Here is a 20,071-nt window from a genome sequence, read left to right as displayed (position 1 = left end):
GTAATAGAAAAAGAATGAGAGAAATTTAGAGTCAAACTGAGGAAAAGAAATTCCCCAGTTCGAGAGCCCTCTTGCCCGTCACAAGCCTTCAGCACGGGAATGATATGCCGTGCTGAAGCCCGATGACTTCATCAAGGCATTCACTCATTAAGAGGGCTTTAATAAGGGAGACGCACTGCTTGCTGAGATGGATATCCCATGGAACCAATCTGGAAGGTTCAATTTATTCCCCGGAAGTGATCAATGCTCTTAGCATGAAGCAAAACCCCTTGTCACTGGAGTCCTTCCCTCTAGAGCAGTGGTTCCCAAACTGGGGGGCGCACCCCACTAGGGGGGCGTGAGAACGATACAAGGGGGGCATGAAGTTATTTGCTCGAAATTACTAGTTTAATAGAATAATAAAATCATTAAAAGAACAAATATCGGTCATTACATACATGCAAAGTATAATTATAGCAGTCACTCCAACCCGTTTTTTATTAAGCTAGTTCTCTTTGGGGAAGAAAGCCAAAGAAAGTTACCAGATTTCCTTATCGGATGACACAGTGAAGCGTCACATTGATGAACTTTCAGAAGACATAAAAGAGCAAGTTTTGGACAAAATAAAAGCATCTCGCTTCTTTGCAATACAATGCGATGAAAGTACTGATGTTGCTCACCTCTGCCAGCTGCTTGTTTATTGTCAATTCGTGGATGAGGGAACTGTGAAAGAAGAAATTCTTTTCTCAGCAACACTGGAGACAACAGCAAAGGCCATCGATGTTTTTTACTCATGGAAAAACTCCATGGGTACGGTCTTTCATGGGAAAAATTAGTCGGTGTTTGTACTGATGGTGCCCCAGAAATGATTGGATCTCGCTCTGGATTTGTAAAACTGGTGAAAGAAAAAAATCCTGCTATAACTGGGACTCACTGTGTTATCCACAGACAATCATTAGCAAGCAAAACTCTGCCAGGTAATCTACGCAGTTCACTGAATTTGGCAATAAAAGTGGTGAATTTTGTAAAGAATAGCTCTATGAATTCTAGGCTTTTCGCAGCTTTACTCAGATCTGGACACTGACGACTCCTGTTTCACACAGAAGTCCGCTGGCTTTCCAAGGGAAACATGCTGAGTCGTCTTTACGAGCTCAAGGATGAAGTGGACATTTTCTTGCAGAAGCAGAAACCAGACAAACTGTATGAAGCATTCAGAGAGGAAGACTTTCAGCTCTCACTAGCATACCTTGTGGACTTTTTTACGGCTATCAACCACCTCAATTTGAAGTTGCAAGGAAGAAACAAAAACAACATTGCACACACTGATGTAATCAGAGCTTTCACCAAAAAAATTCATCTTTGGAAAAGAAAAGTACAGGTTGGAAACTTTTCATCGTTCTCACACCTGAATGAGCTCTTGTCTGAATTCCATTGCTGAGGAATTTATACACTATTTTCCAGATGTCTCAATGTGGAGTTGCTACTGGAATTACTGCAAGAGGAAGCCATCGATTTGAAATGTGACTCCAGCGCGAAAAGGGACTTTAAAACACTGAAGTTAGAAGAGTTTTGTGAAATATCTCCCATGTACCCAAAGTAGGTGAAGAAGCACTTTGTGTGATTCTTCCCTTTTCTTCTACTTATCCTTGTGAAGCAGGATTTTCAGCTCTTGTTGTTCTGAAAACAATACAGCGCAGCCGACTTGATGTAGAAAATGACTTGTGTTGTGCGCTGTCATCCTTCAATTCTAGAATTTCTGAACTTGTGAGGAAGAAGCATCATCATCCATATCACTAAATTTGACCAGAAATTGTGCCTTAGTCTCATAAGTATTTCCAAATATTATATGCCAGGCTTTAAAATTATCGATTCTTAAAATTGCAACTCAGTTTTGCCAATCTGCTAATGTTCAAACTTATTTTCGCTCACTTTGAACCAAAAGTTTCGTTTTTAGTTACTGGAATGTACTATTATTTGTTTGAGTGGCTTTTATTATTAAAATGTAATACAAACAGAAATCTGTTTTCCTGTACAATGCTAAGAAATAAATGTAAGAATAATTTCATATAAAAAAAGAGAGGAGTGGGGGCGTACGGGTCTACTGGAAGTAAAAAGGGGGCGTCAGGTAAGATAGTTTGGGAACCACTGCTCTAGAGGGGTAACACCATAAGAAAGACTCTGCAACTCGCCAACTTTCTTCACCATTGCTAAGGATAAATGTTGAATGTCTGATCTCTGTTTGCAAACTTTCCAAAAGACTCAAATGGGTATACATTAAAGCATTGAAGACCAAGGACATATCCCGTTCAGGGACCTGAGGTTCCTGGAAGGGCAAAACAGTTTGAAGCTTCTCAGGAGCCTAGATAACTCCTAAGAAGAGACTTCTAAGCCTTTCAGTCAGAAAACCACAAAATCGAGCAGTATCTTTTGACAGTTGCAACTGAGAAAAGAATTTGGAGGAACTCTGTGACCTGTGTTAAGAGTTGCTATGACCAGATAAACCCCTAAGACACCAATAGCAGAAGATGGACCATTTGACTTGGTAGACAGTTGTACAGGACCTCCAGAGATACCCAACATCTGTGCAGTGCCTCACAAGCAGCCTTTCACTCAAGAGGAGATGCTGGATAGTCTCCACCTGGGAAGTGCTAAAAACTCTATAACATGGTGATACCTCAGACAGTGCGGCCGACAGAGAAGAGTGGGCCACAACGGTACTCCTCTTGGGCCCTCGACCAGAACAGCAAGCAGTTTGGGTTACAACTAAGCATGAGACATTCTGAGAGCAACAAGGTTATCCTGATTCCTGACATGACTAACATACTTATTACCTGGCAGATTAGGCTGAACGGCGGAAAGGCGTACATGTCCAGGTAATCCCATGGGTGTTGGAAGGTGTCTTCAAACAATGTCCATGGTTCCGGAACGGGGAAAGGGAGCTTCCTGTTGTCTCATAGCGAGCAGGTCAATGCCCAGAGAGCCCAACAAGGCAAGAAGGCTTTCTGCTACCAGGTGTAGAGACCACTCTGCTGCTACAAACTGGTTCAGGTGATCAAGTGTGTCTGGCAAGTGCATTCCTCTTGTGCAGAATGTAACCTTGCTGACAACTCCGGGGAAGGCAACATCAGACAGGTATGCATCCACTTTGTTAGCTTGGTAAGAGAGCATTAGACCGTGTCTCCTTGCTTGTTGACGTGGGCTACGATGGTAAAGTTCTCGCTCATCAACACTACTGAATACCTACTCAAACGTTCATGGAATACTTGCAGTCATAGGAAGGCTGCTTGCACCTCAAGGAAAATGTGCAACTGTCTTTCCTCTTAGGTCCACACTCTGAGACAACCAGGTCGTTCAGGTGTGCTCCCACCCCTCCTTCGATGCATCTCAAAACAGAAACGTGCGAAAACAGAGTCGAGTAGGACTCCCGCGGAGAGATTTTCCGATTCAAGATCATCTCAAGCTTAATTCCACCAGAAAAAGAAGGAACGGGGGATCCCTGAGTGCTGACCAATGATCCTTCAAGCGTCATTGAAGGGATTCCTTAAGCGCCATTGAAGGGATTTTTGGTAGAAGCACCGGTGATGAATGAGCTTCTCCGAGGAACAATGACCGAGAAGATATTGTCAATGTTGAGCTGGGATTTCTGTATTTGAAAGAAAGGGTCACACAACCTTCCTGTGCTTGCTGTAAGGAAGACTCTCACTGCTACCCTGTGTTTCAACATGTCCAGGTACTTCAACCTCTACTTGGGTATGATATTCAATTTCTTCCAGTTAACCACAATCTCCAGATTATGGCAAAACATGTGAATCTGATCTCGATCCTTAGGCAACTGCTTCTTTGCAGAGGCCAGGATCAATTGTCCTATTAAGAGCATGAAATCTTCTTCTCTGAAAGCATGAAATCATTCTATTAAGAGCATGAAATCTTCTTCTCTGAAAGCATGAAATTGTCTTCTCTGACTGAAGACAGCTTAGAGCCTACGGTCTCTATCCTGAATTTTGTTTGACGAACAAACTTGTTCAACGGAGAGATCGATCACCGGCACCAGCACCACATCAACTTTTTCACTAGCAAAAGTAGACTGTAGAAGCCCACAGATCCTCTCGAACGACAAGCTAATTTCTCTCCAACATCCTTTCCACCTCTGCCCATAGAGCCAGGCCTTTCATGGATATTATATGCTCCAGTGGGAACTATCGGAACTAGAGATAGGGGAAGCCAGTAATCCAGAAAAGATAGCAAGTTACCATACCAGGCATTAACCACCCAAGACTTGGTTCCATATCTCTGCCAAGTCACCGAATGGTGAGACAAGTAACCTACTCTCGTCAGCCAGTGAGTGGGAACACCGGAAATGTTGTCTCCCTCTCCTCACTGCCAACCCTCCTATCAGAGAGGGCTTGAGTTATAAAAAAAGGATGTGCGTGCCCAGACTGTTTTTAGGAAGAGGTCACAGGTGCTGCAGACTGGGGTCTTGGAGTGGGCGCAGGGCCCTTCTATGATCTTGACCCTGCAGGCTTGGTCGAACCCGAAGGTTAGGCTGCTGTACCATTTGGAGGGCCAGGGCTCTTGAGAAACGAGAGAGCATGGTGAATCAAGAAGTCCTGCGAAGCAATCCTTCAAGAGTCCACCGCTGCCTGCACATTACCCTCAGGCAGTAATGTAGCAGCACAATGCCACCTGAGATAATTTGTATTGAGATGTGAGAAACCAAAGCATCTACCTGTATCCTTTTCAAGCCTGAACTAGCCTACAGGTTTGCTGACTTGTGGGCTAGGACTGCTTTCCCACCCGAATGCACAAAACTCTTGTACTTTTCTTGCGAATCCTCCAAAATTGTTAACTTCATTGACTTTGCGAAGTATATACGTAACTGCCCCTGATCAGTGATCAAGCTCAGAAACACTGGAGAGCAACCAATGCCAAAGCCTCCCTGGCTGCAGATTCAGAGGCCAAATGGGACATGCCTTCTAACTTGAGTCTCTCCACCAAGAGCCAGAGTGCAAAACTTCAGAAATGCACACGTCGAATTCTCCGGCGAGAAGACCCTCTGCTACCTGGAGAGTGGTGGAGACTAGATCTTGCTTGACCTGCTGGTGTGGAGTGAATTCTCAGACCTACTGATACAATGTGAATTCTCAGACCCACAGATCTGATCATACACTTGGTCCTGGACCAAGTCCAAGAGACCTTACTGGGTCAGCTCCAACAAGGGCTTCAAATCTGGAGCGAGACAAAAGTGTTGATCCACGACAGAAGTCTTCTCCGTTGGAGATGGCAAGGAAGCCTCCTCTTGTTTTTCCTCCTATACCTTTGTTTAACCACTGGCCATGACTACAGTCCATTTGTCCATGTCATAAGGTTTAGTTGTGCATGTAAGGATCGTCCTTTAGTAAAGTGTATTGCCTGTAGTTATTACAACGGTGGGCTACCCCATGTGCAATTAACAATTTCCTGACAGGAGGGGACTGCTATTGGACACCTTGTCTCAGTTGTCGTAGCCGGTCCGATAACTTAGGCCGACGAGGCTGAAAGAAAGAGGCGCTGGAGCCCTGCAGGGTCTGGATGAAAGCGCCTTGGAGGAGTGAAAAACGGAAGTCGACTTCCTCCGCACAATCGCTGTCTATGTCTCTGTCCTTGGGCACAAACAAACTCTTCCCAAGGATGGATGGGTGTCTGTGGTTGTCAACATCCACGGATGAGACACTCAAAAGGAAGTCCTCGGTCATTGCGTCCAGATGGTCCAACATCGAGCTTGCCCGCAAGTTCGAAACTTGGCGACGAAACGCCAAGGTGCTTGAGCCCAAGAGGAGGAAAGTACCCATGGACTTCCTGTAGCTTCCTTGAACAAAACCTCGGGTCGCAACCGAGGAGGGAAAAGACATGGTAAGCCCCTTTCACGAGATAGAGAAGAGGAAGGGGTAAACCAGTCACCCCTTGGCCGATGGAGAAATCTCGAATGGAAAGCTCTCTGGCAAAACCCTTCCAGGGAATGACGGGGAAGGGCTAACCCAGGTTCTGGAAAGAAGAATGTTGCTCAGACCTCCCTGAAGATACTTCCTGCTCTTGCATGTGCCATGCTCTGCGTTTACGGGGTGAGGCAGTGTTCTGGAAATACGCTCCAGAACTCGCCAGGCTGGCCATGCTGCGAAACCCCGACGGGAAACGCGGTCGCAATCGCCCTGGCGCTTGCGCGATGGTAAACCAATGGTTTGCGCGTGGGCGAACGTGGGAGCGCCCATGCGCGGGCACGCAGGAACGCAAATGAAGGTGAGCGAAGGAGCGCAGAAGGAGGGCGAGCGTGGTAGGAAGGGCGAGAGCTGGTGGTCGGCGAGCGATAACCCGTAGGCGAGCAATGGATACTGCAAGAATTAAGCCGATGAACACCGTCGGACCGCGCGACGGACCGCGCGACGGCCCACCGTCGGACCGCGCGACGGCCCACCGTCGGACCGCGCGACGGACCACCGTCGGACCGCGCGACGGACCACCGCCGGACCGCGCGACGGACCACCGTCGGACCGCGCGACGGACCGGCGTCGGACCGCGCGACGGACCACCGTCCGTCCGCGCGATGGAATATCGTTGGTTCGCGCGCGGGCAAACATTGGAGAGCATGTGCGCGGTCGCGCATGAGTGTAGGCGGGCAGGCACGTGGGCGTGCGGTCGCGCGGGCGTGTGGACGCGCGGGTGAGCGCAGGTGGTTGGGAGACCGATGACGCGTTCTGGTGAGCGATAGCCCGTAGGCGAATGAAGGCGCGTTGGCAAGCGACGGCATGATGGCGAGCGGTGGTGCGTTAACAAAACGCTAGCACGCAGGTGAAGAATCGCGCGGGCGCGTAGGCGATTGCCAACACGAGAGAGACTAGTGATGGTTAGCGCGCATCGCACTAACAGAAGGCGCGCAGGTGCATCAGGAAGGTGAGCGCTGAAGCAAGCTGTTAATCAGGCGATCCTAGACGGTCAGAAAACCGTTGGCGCCCATTGGTGCGTAGCAGAAAAGGGCGCACAGAAAGACAGAAGTAAAGGTGAGCGCTGGAGAGCAGGAGGAAGATCTACGGCAAGACTCAGCTACCGGAGATCGTGGTCCACAGCAGGCGAGCGCTAGATCGCTATTGATGGTGTCCAGGGGAACTGACACGCGTGGCAGATTGATGGCGATCGTTGACGCGTACGAGATCGCTGACGAGCAGGTGAACGTTGACGCGTCTATGGTCACTGGCGAGCAGAAGGCAACGCGTGGAAGCCTGTGCGTAGAAGAAGAGTCCTTGTTCAAGACCTGAACCGAAGTTCTAGAACGCGAGAGCGAACGTGGGCGCACAGGACGTGTAACAGGAACCAACAGGAACAGCAGAGATGATCATCATGAGAGCGCTCACAAACAGGAGAGCGCTAACACTGAGCAGGAGAGCGCCTGTGCGCTAACACTGAGCAGGAGAGCGCCTGTGCGCTAACACTGAGCAGGAGAGCGCCTGTGCGCTAACACTGAGCAGGAGAGCGCCTGTGCGCTAACACTGAGCAGGAGAGCGCCTGTGCGCTAACACTGAGCAGGAGAGCGCCTGTGCGCTAACACTGAGCAGGAGAGCGCCTGTGCGCTAACACTGAGCAGGAGAGAACACAGCAGAAGGGCGGGCAGGGAAACCCTGACACGCAAGGGAAGAACCCCCGTGGGAGGCAACCCTTTGCCCCGAAGAGATCGATGTCCGTCGGGAGACTGATGTCTGTCGGAAGACTGTTGTCTGTCCGTCGGGAGACTGACGTCCATCGGGAGACCGTTGTCCATCGGGAGGACCGTTGCCCGTCGGAAGACGAGGTCAGACTGCTGTCCATCTGCACCAGGGGCGGAAGATCAAGGAGGAGGAGTTGTAGGCTGCATACGGAGATTAAAAAAGGCGCCTCTTAGCACCCTTATAGGGAGATGGGAGGCCCTTACGACGAGGCTGACGGTGAGCCTTACGGCGAAGGAGGCCAACAACAACAACAGCAGAACAATCCTCCAAAGAGGAGTCTCTATGAGTGTACACTCTCGCGAACGAATGAGAAACACTTCGTAAGAGACAGGTCAGCCAGTGACCTAAAAGGAGCAATCCTCCGAAGAGGGGCTCCTGCAGTTGCCAAGCCCCTTGAGCGAAACTGCAGGTGCGACCGCTCAGCACCAAGAGCATAGTCGCACGAGGAAAAAAAAAAAAAAGCCAAGAGAACCCCCCAAAAGGGGAAAAACTCAAGCCTGGACAGGAAAAACTTCCCTCGGAAGGAAAGTTACCCACCCAAGGAGGCGAGCCTCCTGAGAGTTCTAAAATGAACTGGAGGGCTGTCAATCGTCACGGGAGTACTTCCAGAAGAAGGAGACACGCCCCTGACGAAGATTCAGGGGAGGCAGCAACAGCCGAATCCCCAGGCCTCAACAAGACAGCTCACACCGTTGTCACATTACAGAAACGAACTAGATCAATAACTGTAAAAAAATAAAACAAAAAAATCATTAGTACACATTCATTCGGCCGGGAAGGCTCCGTAGAGGAATCCCGAGGGAAAGGAACACAAGAAATACACAACAGGCACGTGCCCTCACAACCACTTACACTCACAGAAGGAGAGCTGTAACCAACACAGAATTATAACAATTATAATTATGTAATTTAAAAATGAATGAACACTAAAGAAAGAACGAAAACCCCGAGAGGAATCGTTCTACAAAGCTGAAAAATCAACAAATACAATTAGATTCATAAACTAATTGAGACAAAACGTACGGCGTAGCAACCCCCCCACACGAGAAGGAAGCTACAAAAGGCGTAGTAACGTAGTAAAAAGGGTGAACGACCTCAAGAGAGAGAGAGAAAGACCGAAGTCAAACTCGATCGCGACCCATAAAATTACACCATGGTGGCCTAACTTCCGAGGGCTCCACGGAGATATCGTACACTACACACACAAGCACAAACTCTGAAAAGGAAACTTACTGATTTCTATACTCAAATATATAAATAAACATGAGAAAATGTTTACATATATATTGAGTAAAAGAAAAGAAAAGTGATTAAGTAACGACAAAACAAACAATGGCTGCCAAGGGAGGACAGAGACGTCTGTCCATGTCCGAGCCAAAAGTGAAAGTGAAGCAATTCATCGGTGTGTGAGGGGGGGGAGGGGTAGCTATCTACCCCCCCCCCCCCCGCTAACTAGCGCAGGGGTAATACACCCTCGTTAAATTCGAATGGCTCGCCATTTCAGCTACGCTAAAAGGTAAACCCAATGTATATAGTGTGGTTTGTATTTCGGCTACGGAACGACTATAATTTTACACAATCTCAATGCTACTCTGTTCTGGAAAGCAGTATATGGATGTACTGGACTCGCCTACATGTGGGTCACAATTTTTGGGATATTTTTTAATTTCAAATGAGCAACAATAGCTATAAACTGAATGGAAGGTTTTTAACTACCACCATAATATATGAAATTACATTAAATTTCAAAATAGATCCTACTAAGCTTTTTTTTAGAGAACTTCTTGTGAAGGTAGTTGTAATGGAACTGAAGGAGAAGGTGGAGAAAAATTGATGTTGTAAGAAAATATCCAGGAAAAAAGAAAAAAAAAAAAGCCGGAATGATGACTCATGGGGCGGGTGAGCACAGCTCAACATGTACCACTTGCCAGTACATAATAGCAGTAATGTTTTCTGTTCTTTACGAGCGAAGTGAGCCATGGCGGAGCAAAAACCATTAGAAATTTGAAAAAATATTCCCAGAATAATGACCGCTTGTCAGTATAGGGATTGTTTGCTAAATCAGTAGGAAATAGGCAATTTTTCCTCTTTGCTGACAAACACCTGGTTCCCAGGCGGGTTGGTTAACAAGGTGGGGTACCAGAACGGTTGATTAGCCCCTGAAATGAGGGTCAAATTCCAGTGGAGCATGTTACTTGCTACAGGAAAAAATATTTTATTAGAAATTGCTCTGACATGATCTATAATTTTACCCAATCACACTGCTACTCTGATCTGGCAAGCAGTACATGGATGCAATAGACTCGCCAATAGAGTCCTTTCATTATACGTCATCAAACTTCCGAGGACAAACAAAGACGCGTTCAGTGAATAGCTGTGGTTGAACTGTTGAATAGTTAGCCATCTCATCACATTCACACAATGTCCAGTTTTTGCGCTATTGTTGGCTGTGGTAATCGAGGACAAAGAGATGACAAGAGTTTCTACCACATACTGGCAGTTATTCAGAATCAGGACAAAGATACAGAAGAATTATCCAAGCGCAGACATGACTTGTGGTTGACCAGAATATCACAGGCTGATCTACGTGAATAATCACTACCCTAATCACGTATCTGTTCTGATCATTTCATGTCAGGTCAGTCTCACCTAGGCCCTAAAAGTATCATTATTCCTGTATAAACATGCTATATCTGATCGCATGGGTGACTTCACAAGTATCATCGTCAGTTCAGTGTGTAGTGTGTGTGGGGTAGGGGGCATCTCATTTTTTAAACATCAAAAAAGGCATCTCAGATTTACAAAACAAAATTTAAAAGCGCCCATATTGACTATATTAACAAAGGCTACTTACCTGGGTCTCTATTTCGTCAAGGTGCTCGGCCTATATATAATTAAGTGTATATTTATATTTATTTTAATTTGTGTATTAAATTGTGCAGACATACAGGCCTATGTGATGAATAAACATTGATTATAAATAATAATAATAATAATAATAATAATAATAATATCTGAAAGCTGGTTTAACCCGAAGGGGTCTTCAGCTTATATATGAATCATCAAAAAAAATAATTTAATTGCAAGGAGGCAAAACGATCATCCAAGAGCATTACAATAGAGTTTGTCCATCATATGTTTATATGTATATATGAAATTATAGCATTTGTAACCAAACACAAACACAATGGTTAGGCATGAACTGATAAAAATTTGACATTATAATGCAAAACTTTTACATACATTATGACAATCAAAAATTATATTACACTAGGTTAGGCTAAATGATCAATATTAGCTTTATAATTATAAACACTCTTCATTGGTCCAGTGTTTATCTAATTTTGGACTTAGAAGTGTTAAAGGGAAAAAAAAAATTCTGGAAGCAGATTATCCAATGGAAACAATCCTCAATATTTTGACTTAATGAATTCTGCATCTGGTATGGATCTAGGCCATCAAATAGATCGAGTTTCTGTTTGTAAAAACGCTTATCATCACCCGACAATTGTTTGACAAAGTCGCTCTCATTGTCCATATTCGCTGTAGCAGCCGCCATGTTTTCGCTTTGTATGTCCTCCAGCATGGCCGCCGGCGATTCCTAGTGACGTCATTGAAAGGACTCTATACGTGGGTCATTATGTTGGGAATATTTTTTACTTTCAAATGAGCAACAACAGCTATGTACTGAATGAAAAGCATTTTTAATAATTACCATACTACAAGAAATTACATTAATGTAAATTTCAAAATAGATTATACTTCAGTTTCTTGAAGATGTCTTCTTTAGACTGTAATCATGCTGGAACTGAAGGAGAGTGTGGGGGAAAAAGTACTGTTGTAGGACAATATCTGAGAACTTGTGCATTAATATTTGGAATCGGTAAATGTGTAGGAGAGCTCCGCGGAAGATCTTGAAGAATTTAAACACCTACAATTCACTATTATATCATATAGAACGCTTATATAATAGTCAATATATGAGCAGCTTCTATTTAACGAAGATATTCGTGTGTATAGTTATGTTTCACTTGGATTTTTTCTAAGTGTTTGTTTTTGTTTACTGTGTGATGTCTTGGCTAAAATGAGCTGTTTCACCGCCTTACTGCGTATGGCAGACTAGTTCTCAATGCTATTCTAACCAATAACAGGTGTTTTCTTGACGTCACACTGTTTGAAAACCAATCATGGCGGTTTTTACAAATCTAGCCAATGCTGACACTTATTACTTCACTTATCCCTGCTATTTTTCCACCAGTTACCACAGTTTACGTGAAGTTCCGCGGAGGAATATTTTTGCACGTCTCGGATCTCCCTTCAAACTGAAAAGCTAATTTTGCCGTGAAGTATGGAGCAATTAGCAGGACCTTCATCCCGTTCCGACTGTGTCACTTGTGACAATTGCTTTGTTTCTTATGGGGATTTTTGTGTACATTATTCAGGGAAAGTTGATTTGCTAATTGCATTTGCTCAACGTCATGGTTTGATTTTGGCAGAGAAAAAGTGCCCTAATTGTGAAAATGTGTGCCGTATAGATTACAACAAATTAGCATTCCGGTGTGATCGTAGTGTGGTTACTCGTGGGAAAAGGAAGAGGAGGTGCAATTTTTTCGTGTCTTGTTTCAGTGGTGCCCTGAAAATTACTGTGGCCTTAAGGGGGGGTCGCAGGGGGGGCGAAGGCCCCCCCCCCCCCGGTAGGCCTAGGTAGGGGTACAGGTCCCCATAGGCTAGGTTAGGTGGGTGTCTTAGGTTCGGTGGTGCCCTGAAAATTACTGTGGCTTTAAGGGAGGGTCGCGGGGGGCGGAGCCACCCCCCGGTAGGCCTAGGTAGGGGTACATGGCCCCCACGGTAGAGTAGGTAGTTGTATTAGGTTCGGTAGTGCCCCGAAAAATCACTTTTCTCCTCCTCCCCCCACCCAAAAACCCCGCTTCCCACTGGGGTCCCCCATAATTGTAGTAGTAGGTTTATGCTTACATTTTCTGTGTAAGAGTTAGGTGGTTGTAGGAGGATTATCTCACAGTTTCAAGGTAACTGTAGCTCTAATTTACTGTTTTCTTTCGTTTTCTACTTTTAGAAACTTTTAAATCGAGCGCGGAGGTCTCCTACACAATTACCTTGGAATCTCTTAATTGGTTAAATGGCCAAGTAATGAGCACATAAAAAAAAAAAAATAACAGCTGGCAGAAGCGAATGCAAACAATGCATGCCCAGTAACTCATGTCTCCCAAAAGTAAACGGAATTAGAGAAAATCCAGAAAAAATTTTCCTAATAAAGAAATTTGGTTTTATTAAGAAAACCTCCCAGTTTCTTACAAGATGACCATCACATTATTTATATTACAAATAAAGTTAATAAGATACAGCCTAATATATCCTTCGATAATTTACTGAAAATTGATAAACGGTAAAACTAACCTTTTCTTCTCATTATATTCCCTTGGACGCACAAGAGATCTACGAAAAATTACACAAAATAGTGGCATCCCATTCCCCTAAAATATTTGGTAATTTTGTATATTATTCCATGGTAATGTAACCTATGAAAAAAACTACTGTTTCTTACAGAAAAAATTACGATCTCTTCAAAAATGACATTCGTTTCCGTCGCAAATGAATAGTTTCAGAAATATATATACATCTATATCCTTCGATAATGGGGGACCACCAGTGGGAACTCGGGGTTTTGGGTGGGGAAAACATACTGGGGAACCGATATATAATTGTTTTCCTATAGTAAATAACGTGAATTAAGCGAATTTGATGTTCATTTCAATCGTAAACAAACAGATCAACCAATTCGGATAACTTTAAGATGCACGGTGTCACTTCTCTTACGAACGAACGATAACATTAGCAACGTTACCAATAATACACAGTGTTACCAACGTTGACGCATGGTACACAGAGTTACCAACGGCACGTTGACATTACTAAAGATAGTAATGATAGATATTTCCATATTAAATAATTTCTCCATATAAGTTTTACTCAATATATAAAATGTACAAAAACGGCACAGAACCTAACAAACCCACCTAACCTAGCCTAGTAGTATGACAGGTCACAAAATAACATTTGATCTACATCGGACGATGGCAGCACTGGTTACTGTATTTTTTCATGACACAATCTTTGCAACGGCGCCTCCAAAGTTTATTCAGATATACTGTTTTGTATTTTCCTCCAGTTGTTATAATTTCAAGAAGGTAATGTATGGAGAAGAAAAGGCTTGTTTTACGTTTATATATCGATTCCCCAGTATGTTTTCCCCACCCAAAACCCCAAGTTCCCACTGGGGGTCCCCCATTATTGGAGGATATAGATGTATATTTATTTCTGAAACTATTAATTTGCGACGGGAACGAGTGTCATTTTCGAAGAGAGCGTAATTTTTTCTATAAGAAACAGTAGTTTTTTTCCTAGGATACATTACCATGGAATAATATACAATGAAACCAAATATTTATTACACTTTTGTTTACATTTTACAAATGGCGCGTATCCTTTCCTATTTGTACGTTTGTACATACCTTGTGACCTGGGTAGGGGGATTGGGAGACTTGCCTGCCAGCTAGGTCTGTGACCTTGGAAGGAGGGTCATGACCAGGTTAGGTCTGTGACCTATCAGGGGGCCTTGTCCTGGTTAGGTGCCTGACCTGAACATTACTAGGTTAGGTTAGGTAGGGTGTGTTAGGTTCTCGAAGGTTTATCACATTTTCCTCCTATTTCAGGTGACCCAAAGTCGCAGGTTCCCACCTGTCTGTCAGAAAAGAGGGATGGGGGTTACCGGAGGACGGTTCATTTGCGGTAGGAATAAAAGTCAGTCATTGAAAGTACGATATTTACAAAATTTTTCTATGTAATTCCGCGTTCTATGATTTAACCTTGTAAACTGTGAACTTAGATAAGTAAACTTTCAAAATTTAAACAGTCAATTGCCTTTTAAAACTAGGATATTAATCATCACACACCGTACTCAGACTTGCTCGGTACATATGACTTGAATCTATGAAGTTACGCCATTGGTAAAATGTCTTGGCCTATGACTGTCAACTACAGAGAGAGTAGGGTTACCAACATTACAAACTACCTATCTATAGATTTCCTTATTTGAAAATAAGTCTAATGTACTTTGATATACCTGACTTTGTATCTAAATTAACGGTACCAACCTTGGAGGGAAACGTGGGATGTATTTTATATCAGGAAAGACCAACACCATGTGGACGGAATTTCGTAACTGACACCCTCAAGCGCGGAACCGGAACAATACATCTGGAAGGATTATTGGAACGTGCGGATTTTTTTTTTCTTATAAAATCGTTACCTAATCGTGTCTTCATTTTGAATACCACGATAGAACAAAACATAGAACAATAGAAATTATATTATATGAATACATAACTCCGCTGGTTTTACGATTAAAGGAAGGAAATACAACGAACTACTTTTATGACTTTTTTTCACAGACGTTTTCTGATTTTCATGCAAGCAAACAAATGCACGGTCAACCCATAAAGAATGTACACATTTGTATGCCCTCACAAACATTATATATATATATATATATATATATATATATATATATATATATATATATATATATATATATATATGATTTATTGTTAATTTGTTCTCTTCAGTTATTTATTTCCTTATTTCCTTTCCTCACTGGGCTATTTTTCCCTATTGGAGCCCCTGGGCTTATAGCATCTTGCTTTTCCAATTAGGGTTGTAGCTTGGATAGTAATAATAATAATAATAATAATAATAATAATATATATATATATATATATATATATATATATATATATATATATATATATATTCACACACATACACATACTGTACATGCATATACTTTTACATGTTCATTGAAGGTAAAATGCTTCAAATACCAATTACTATCTATGCTAAACGGTAACAATCCACTTCCTATTTTAGTTGCAGTTGATGAGGTATCATTCGTTTTGCGAGTGATAATAAGTCCAATTTAATATTATCTAAAATGCATATTTTTAGGTTAACCTATTTCTAGTTGATGGATATCATTTGAGGAGGAATTCTGAATCCCCCTTGCAATGCTTTAATTCGTTGGAGATGTGACTATCATTTTGAAAAAATTAAGCATAATTATATATGAAACTAAACATTGTTTTCACTTTACATAAAATGTCATAATTCACCAAGGCTGTTCTTTACTGGATAAAAGCCTATGTGTTCTTAAGGATGTAAGCAAACTAAAATCTCTTACGTTAACCAACACTTTTTCTTTTTCATCACATGGCAGTAATTCTATTGATCTAAAAAGCGGAGAGTTCCCATTCAGAAAAACGTAGGTAGAAACGTCTTAAATGGGATGAGAAAAACACTCAAGCTTTCTATGCGACTTCTTAATGTTAATCTTAAGTCTAATAGAATTACAAACAAATCATAAGCAAATTATGCAAAGCAAATACAAACGCTTCACAAATAAACAAAAAGGGATGCTTGGCACATATGCTTGACAATATTCTAGATTGTTCAATATTTGACCAGACTATGGAATTATTTTCCCAAATAAATAGTAGAAACAGAAACTTCAGAAGTTCAAACTTTGTGCAAATGCTTTCCTGGTGAACAGGTTCACACAAGTGTCGTCACAAGGTATAATTATTTGCTACTAACCTGTTTATCATCTTAAATTTGTTATTGAATTGAAAATAATCTCCCTTTTCTCTTAAGCTTGCAGTATATTGATTTTCCCACTAGGGTAGCAGCTTGGCAAGTAATACGAAAACCTAAAAAACAAACATTATAAATATTACGTGAAAAAACAAAATGGATTTTATCCCTTCAGAAACTGGGCTGCGTTGAAAATATTGGATTTTATCCCTTGAGAAACCGTGTTGTTTGACCGACTTACTATTAAAAGATATCAAAGACATATTTCGATATAAAAACTTTTTTTAATCAACTCTTTTCAAGGCTACCATAAGTAACAGGATCTAATCTATGAAGCCTCAGATTACTTTTGGGATTTCCTCTCAAAATTGAAAACTCTCTCTCTCTCTCTCTCTCTCTCCTCTCTCTCTCTCTCCTCTCTCTCTCTCTCTCTCTCTCTCTCTCTCTGGGCTTAGTACTCTGCCTTTCGTCCCTCCATTTCTGTATCTCTCCCTGTCTCATACAAGTCAGTATGAAGTCGAGCAAGTTCCTCATCAAAACTTTGGGCTTAGTTCAACTTTAATCCTTCCTTTAATGTTCAGTCCCTTTCAGTAACACAGCTACTTTGTGAGATACAGTAGGTTTTCGGCCTGTCTTTGGAACACTTTTATATATTGCTATATATACTTCTCATTTCTGCCCTTTTATTATTCCAAAATTATTAATTCATCGAAAATAATCATACAATTATTTCTCTTCAAAAGGCAAATTCTCCTTTGAGAATATTTTTTCACCTTAATGATTGTTAAGATTTATAAAAAAAAAAAAAAACAGGAAATTATCTAATTTCGTATAAATTATTTTGTCTTGTAAATGCTTCATAACTCGTGGAATAATTTTATTCATTACAATTAGCGACATTTACAAATTTACATTTAAGGACCACAATAAGAATAATATAGTAACTGTATCATAATTTCTATGAGAGATTTATTCATATATCATACTTTTTATCATTTCAGGGTTACATGCTCCTTCGATCTCTAAAAATCATATTATTTCTAAACTTATCAACTTATCTTTTTACATTGAAGATAAACTTCGAATGACATTTCATACTCACTTGAATCCCCCCCCCCCCCTCTCTCTCTCTCTCTCTCTCTCTCTCTCTCTCCTCTCTCTCTCCCTCTCAGGAAGTCGAGAGAATCTTCATGAAGTTAATTCACTCCTTGAAACTCGCTAAAGAGTTGGAATTTAATCCTGCTGCATTTGCCGAGTCTCTCTCAGTTGCTGACTTGATTCGTAACAAAAAGTATAAACTTTTGTTTCTAATTACTTTTCCTTTCTCTGTACCTTCATAGCATAGGATAACAAGTTCCATTAGTTTGTATTGACGATAATAATAATTTCAACATTTTCCTGAGACATTATGTATCACATTAGTGGCGTTCATTTTCCATGATATTACCCTCTAAATTATAACCAACCTAGTTATTTTGTTTAAAGAATGTATTCCTAATCATACATATGTGGACGTAGGTTAGTTTCATATTTCATCAAAACAGTTTACTTTATTTCATCAATGAATATAGATTTTAATCTATTCACGTATTGCAATTGGGAATGCTCAACAGGTAACTATTCATTACATCTCCTGGCTAGTACAGTGGTAACGTGTTTGCCTCGCACTCGCGTAGCAAGAGATCGATCCTCGCCCAGGGCCGTGAGTTTAAGCTGTTTTACTGGGAGGCTACTGCTGTGGTTGGGCACCACAGTGGGGGTTGGGCTTGCCCGGTTGACGTTCTGGTGAGTATCTATTCCTATTGGAACTGAAACCAGACACCTTAACCTGTGTCTGACCTCTTTTCAAGTATCTTAAGGATACACTGGTCTCCAGAGTGCTTGCATAAGGCAAAAATATATTTCATTTTTAATCCATAAATATAACGAGAATCTGTCATTTCTGTCCAATTACTTTCTATACTTCCTAAAGTGTCTTCTTGTATTACTTCTACACAATTATATTTTTTTTTTCCAAAGAAAACTGGTGATCACCAGAGTGGGGTTCGAGCGCTAATCATATGTATATATAGTCAGTATCTGGGGCATTGTCCTGCCTCATAGGGCAATGTCACTGTCCCTTACCTCGGCCATTCATGAGCGGCCTTTAAACCTTTTCTGAAACCATTTTTATTTTCCCTTTCCTGTGCAGATTTAATTGTAAATATATAAAGTTATTTTGTATTACAAAAGCAAGTCTTGAAAGAATTTTATTGTGTAAGTTATTGAAATATGTTCAGTACATTGTTCTGAATTGAATTTGTGGCCAAGATAATGTTGCTTGATCTAAGCAAGTTATAGTAAGATGTGAAGTTAAAATACACCAAATGTTTTTCTTCAGAGTGTTTCTTATGGAATAATAATAAGGACAATGACAAAAAGAGTATATGAACATGGTTATAGATTGCTCATTCCAAGAGAACGCAAGTCCATTATGGCTTCCAGAAACAATTAAGAACACGATTGATCTTATAATGGACTACTTCTGGTTAGTTTATATCCATAATTATGCTTGATTAAACTAATTTTGCAAAAAAAAAAACATCGACTTCCCTTGTCATAATTAATTAGCAAATTTCACTATCACCACTTGTACATTTCTGCAAATGGAGCTTTGAGAAATTCTCTCTCTCCTCTCTCTCTCTCTCTCTCTCCTCTCTCTCTCCTCTCTCTCTCTCTCTCTCTCTCTCTTTCCAGTTTGCAATTTTATTTCTTAGCTCTACCTTCTAGCACCAAGAGATTCTCTCTCTCTCTCCTCTCTCTTCTCTCTCTCTCTCTCTCTCCCAGTTTGCAATTTCATTTCTTAGCTCTACCTTCTAGCACCAAGAGACTCTCTCTCTCTCTCTCTCTTCTCTCTCTCTCTCTCTCTCTCTCTCTCTCTCTCTCTCTCCCTCCACAGTTTGCAATTTCATTTCTTAGCTCTACCTTCTAGCACTAAGATCTCTCTCTCTCTCTCTCTCTCTCTCTCTCTCTCTCTCTCTCCTCTCTCTCTCTCTCAAACCTCGTGAAGTTGACGATAAAATCCTCTTATGAGTTAATTCGCTCATTGAAACTTCCTAAAGAGGTTTGATTTTAATCCTGTTGTATTTGCAGAAATTCTCAGTCGCTCACATTGATTCGTAAATACGAAGAATGTTATTTTCCTTTGCTTTTTTTATTTCTTTGCACCTTCGTACCATGGGCTTTCAAATTATCTTACTTACCGAAATCAGCAATCATCTTTATAGTTTTTTTTTATTAAAGTTTCATTCTATAGTTATTTTATTACCCCCGCAAAGGAGGTTATAAAATAGAGTCTGTTTATTTATTTACGTATTTGTCTCTGTTTCTGTCTGTGGACAGGATTACGTCACAAACTAACCGACGGATTTTGACGAAATTTTCCCCACGGATAGATCTTAGGTCATGAACGACCCATCAAATTTTTGGAGATGATCCTGATCCGAATCCAAATTCTACGTTAGGATTTGCATCTTTCACCATTTTAAGGATAACGTCAAAGCAAATTGACGGATCTGACGAAATTTCACCACAGCTTAGGCCATGGACGACTCCATTAACATCGGGCGGAAGTCAGAAATCTCAGATTGCTCTTGTTGTTTCTAAAATCTGCTTCTATTCTATTTTAGTTAATTTTTTTCAAGTTAATTATTTCC

The 20,071-nt window shown here is 41.7% G+C and overlaps 1 long non-coding RNA gene across 1 annotated transcript in view; it reads right to left on the bottom strand.

The window, feature by feature from the left end:
• The window catches only part of LOC137649992 (uncharacterized), a 28,316-nt gene extending 13,399 nt beyond the window's left edge, over positions 1-14,917 (bottom strand). Inside the window, exons 1-2 of the long non-coding RNA XR_011045889.1 lie at positions 14,885-14,917; positions 14,243-14,472 (exon numbers count right to left, since the gene is read on the bottom strand). This is a non-coding gene — a long non-coding RNA (uncharacterized lncRNA). The remainder of the gene's footprint in view (positions 1-14,242; positions 14,473-14,884) is intronic.
• Between the last annotated feature and the right edge of the window lie 5,154 nt (positions 14,918-20,071).

This window comes from Palaemon carinicauda, chromosome 11 (assembly GCF_036898095.1).
Source record: "Palaemon carinicauda isolate YSFRI2023 chromosome 11, ASM3689809v2, whole genome shotgun sequence".
Taxonomy (NCBI): domain Eukaryota; kingdom Metazoa; phylum Arthropoda; class Malacostraca; order Decapoda; family Palaemonidae; genus Palaemon; species Palaemon carinicauda.
This window is presented reverse-complemented; position numbering and strand designations above follow the sequence as displayed.